The 4257-nt window shown below is 48.2% G+C and overlaps 1 pseudogene; it reads right to left on the minus strand.

Moving 5' to 3' along the window:
* Window positions 1–3606: 3606 nt before the first annotated feature.
* LOC120918149 lies at window positions 3607–3783 on the minus strand (annotated as a pseudogene).
* Between the last annotated feature and the right edge of the window lie 474 nt (window positions 3784–4257).

The following is a 4257-nucleotide window of genomic DNA, read 5'->3' on the forward strand; positions in this document are numbered from 1 at the left end:
TATGAGAACCCTGTGTTTCAGCTTCAGTGTTTCAGGCCCTCAGGTTGACTACCTGAGGTCGCATGGCAGCCTGTGCTGGGGAGAGGCCGCAGTCCCTTCCCTACCTTGACCTCTCTCTGCAGAGTAAGACTGGACTCTGAGCCCATGTGCTCTTCAGATATAAAAACAGGTACCTAGCATGCCTTGGGGCACATCCAATTCTCATTAGCCCAGGCTTTACAGACATTATTATTATTATTCTACAGGATTTATATAGCGCCAACAGTTTATGTAGTGCTTTACAATATAAAAGGGAGGCAATACAGTTACATTACAATAAAATTCAAGAGGATTCAGAGGGCCCTGCTCAGCAGAGCTTACAATCTAATAGGGTCGTGCAGGTGGTACAAAAGGTTGTAACTGTGGGGAATGAGCTGATGGAAGTGGTAAAAGATTAGTTGGTGTGATAGTCTTTACTGAAGAGATGAGTTTTCAGGGATCTCCTGAAGGTAGCTAGAGTAGGAGATAGCCAGGCAGGCTGAGGTAGAAAGTTACAGAGGATGGGAGAGGCTCTGGAGAAATCCTGGAGATGAGCATGGGAGGAGGAGACAAGGGGGCTTGAGAGTAGGCGGTCTTGAGAGGAGCGGAGTGGACGGTTTGGGTGATATTTGGAGACAACTTTGGTGATGTAGCTCGGGGCAGAGTTGTGAGTGCCTTTGTATGTTATGGTTAGTATTTTGAATTTAACTTGCTTGGCGATTGGGTGCCAGTGTAGGAATTAGCAGAGGGGTGGCAGATACTGAGCGGTTGGTAAGGTGGATAAGTTTGGCAGCAGCATTCATGATAGACTAAAGAGGGGATAGCCTATGTAGAGTTAGGCCAATGAGAAGAGAATTGCAATAGTCAAGGCGAGAGATAACAAGCAAGTGAATGAGTAGCTTGGTGGTTTTCATTTGTTAAGAAGGGGCGTAAAGGCTGCAGAAAGATCAAGTAGTAGGAGTATGGAGTAGTGGCCATTGGTTTTAGCAGTTAGTAAATCGTTAGTGAGTTTTAGTAAGGCAGTTTCTGTCGGCGTAAGTTTTCTCTGAATCCGGGCCTCAGTGTTCTAGATATTTAGAGGTGAATGGAAGCAATGAGATGGGTCTTAAGTTGTTCAAGTCGGTGGGGTCCAGTGAGGGCTTTTTAAGTATAGGAGTGATCTGTGCATGTTTTAGAGGGGAGGGGAAGATGCTACTAGAGAGGGAGAGATTGAAGATGTGAGTGAGGGTGCATATTATAAAATAAGAGAGTGACCATAGTAGTGGGAGGGAACAGGATTCAGGGGACAATTGGTTAGGTGGGCATCTGAGAAAAGTTTTGTAACCTCTTCAGTAGTAGCCAGTTCAAAAGAGGAGAGTGTTGACTGTGCTGTTAGGCAAGGTATGTTGAGTGGGGAAGATGTAAGCCCAGTGGAGGTTTCCTCATGTATTGCATCATTCTTGTCTTTGAAGTGATTGGCAATCTCATGGGCAGTGAGTGAGTTAGTCACTGACATCTTCTGCTCTTTTGTCTGGTCATGGAAAGGACAACACAGCAGCGGGCATCGCAGAGCCCCCCGATGGGGAGAGATAGGAGGTTGTCATTCTATGTGTCAGTGAGAGGTTGTTGGCCTTAACATTTCAGTGCTCCAATGCCGGATTTGGGCCCCACCACCTTGGCCAGTGGGAGTGGATTTTCCAGAGACCAACGGACCCCTATTTTTGCTTTGCCAATTGGTCAGGCTCTCCTTTGTATAGGGATTAGGGGTCAGTCATTGGTCCGCTTGTTATTTAGCAGGTCCATACATTATTTTGCAATTGTTTCCAAAATACTTGTAGGCAGGTTGAAAATGTGTTTAGTTCTAGCGAGTGAGCAGCTGGCCCAGGCTGGGGAAAGGCTTAACTGTTGTAAGCTCAGTTCCTGGGCTTTTTGGTTCTAGCCATCCCACCTGTACTATAAAAAAGGGGGGAAGCTGAGGTCCAGAGCTTTTTTCTAGCTGATCTGGTTGGTTCTGCTCTGCTCGGGCATCTGGACCACTGCACCTTGCAGTCCGCTTGCAGTCCACTAAAGACAACAGGACTTTCAGGGACATCCAAGCCATGGATAATGCTATAATGGACTCTCACCTCACAGAGCTATGCCTGGGAAACCACACTACTGTAGTTAGGTTCAGGGAAAGGATGTTGTTCATATTGAACTTAATTGCCACACTTATTCAGTAAAGTTATATTAACCGTTCTAAGCCTGTTATTTAAAGGGGTGCATGTTGGTTCTGGCATATCTACAGAACCAGGGTCTGTAAAAGCCCAAAGGGTATAAAGCAACACCACTAATAAAGGGGTTGACTCAGCAAGGCAAGAAGAAGAGTGTAGTTGCTATGGATAACCAAGTGAAGGAACAAGGTACAAAGGTGACAGGTCCTCTGGAAGCGATGGGGTCAATGTCTTGTTCCACCCCTAGTGGTCAGTATCCATTAGCAACCGGGTCCAAACCCCACAATACAGAGATTTTTTTTTTTTTAAAAGCCTATGGCGTGTGAACACACCCAAAAACTCCACCCCGTTGCAGAAAAAATGTGCACACACATAATGAGTGTTCACAAAAACGTGCAGATGGGTGCAACGTCAAGTGGTCCTCCTGTGAAGAGGGACCCAAACCCTGATCCCCCGGGGCGTTAGGCTCCAGACGGGGACTGAGGTACTGTGGTCCGAGCAACCAAAGCCGACACGGACCCAACTTCCTCAGAGGGACTGCCGAAACAGAACCCTCCCAGTACTAGGTGGGGCTCCCCCAAAGGGAGACCCCATTAGAGCAAGTGAACTAAGCCAGAAGGCCATGTCCACCTACTCCCAAGACGTTTAGGGCTGGCCCGAGGACCGGCACCCTAAAAAACCTCACAGTGAACAAAACGTGCACAAACAAAAATAAGACAAAAACGTGACAAACATAGGCTTAAATAAAAGAAAGTGGGGGAAAGGGATAGTGAAGAGGAGAGTGAAAGGAAGTGGTCATTGTGATCAACCGGCCAGGAATAAAAAATTCAGGTGCTAAAAAAAAACGTGTATCTGGTGCAGTGACCGTGGTATCTTAAATCAATGTGTCCCTCACACACAGTGATCTTCAGATACCCCTGGACTGCCACTCCAGGGACACATGCACCATAGGCTTTTTGTTCCATATCTGACCCCCCGACCGGCCAGTGCAGCCCTCCACCCCTGCCAGCTAGAGAGCCCTTCAAGGTTTTCTTGGGGAGAACTGCCGCTCAGGTAGCAGCCTCCACCAATACTAGCCCTTCCAGACGCTCCGTCAACCCGGCGGATTTGCATGGTCCTACCCCGTCCCACCACAGGGCATCACCAGCTCCTCCTACCGGATCGCTGACAGAGATAGCACTTACACCAGCCAGCCAGAAGGCCAGACTAGAACTCGGCAAAAAGACAAAGACCAAGCGCAGCACCCATCCTCACCAGGAGCACCCTTCCAGATGGCTCAGACTCAACCATGGGCCGGCCCCCAGTAACTGTCGGGCAGCACAGCGTAGTCCCTGCTGAAACCATCCTTCCAGGTGCAATGATGTCATTGGATTGCATCCACCCTCCCCATGTAGGAGGTGCTTCAGCGCTCCGCTGACAACTGATAAGAACAGATACCACACTGGATCCTAGCCAAAAGGCCGAGAAGCGACAGGGAAGACACCATGATCAGCACGGCCAGAGTGCAATAGCCGAGCCTCGCCCTGGGAGAACCACCTTCATAATCATGGTGTCTCCCCTGCCAGGTAAGTACAATACAGAGATATATGGCCTGGTCATTTGGTAGGGAAGCCAAAGAGATAATAAGTGCATACATGAGGTCTGCGCTAGGTGCACGGCAGGACACCATTCTATTACTGAGAGTGAGGTAATAGAGGTACTCTGGACTGGTAGAATGGGCACAGGCTCAGCACATCCCTCCTAATGCAACATACAAGTTATAGTATGAAGTGACATGGGACAAGACACTTTCAGAGGAACTCTGACATATATTATTCCACACAGTGAAGGCTCATCTCTAAAACAGAGAACTGACTTAATGTTAGGTTCTTCACATGTCCAGCGTGCTCCGTGCCTGTCTCCACGCGAAAGGTACCCCTGTGTGAAGGGCGAAGTGGGCTCCGCCCACATACTTGTTGAGATATTTATGGCTACTTTCTGTTCTTCTGGTCTTTGAAATATTGCGTATTGTTACAATAAATATTCCCTCCCAGTCTTGCAGCCATGG

The sequence above is a fragment of the Rana temporaria genome, chromosome 11 (genome assembly GCF_905171775.1).
Source record: "Rana temporaria chromosome 11, aRanTem1.1, whole genome shotgun sequence".
NCBI lineage: Eukaryota > Metazoa > Chordata > Amphibia > Anura > Ranidae > Rana > Rana temporaria.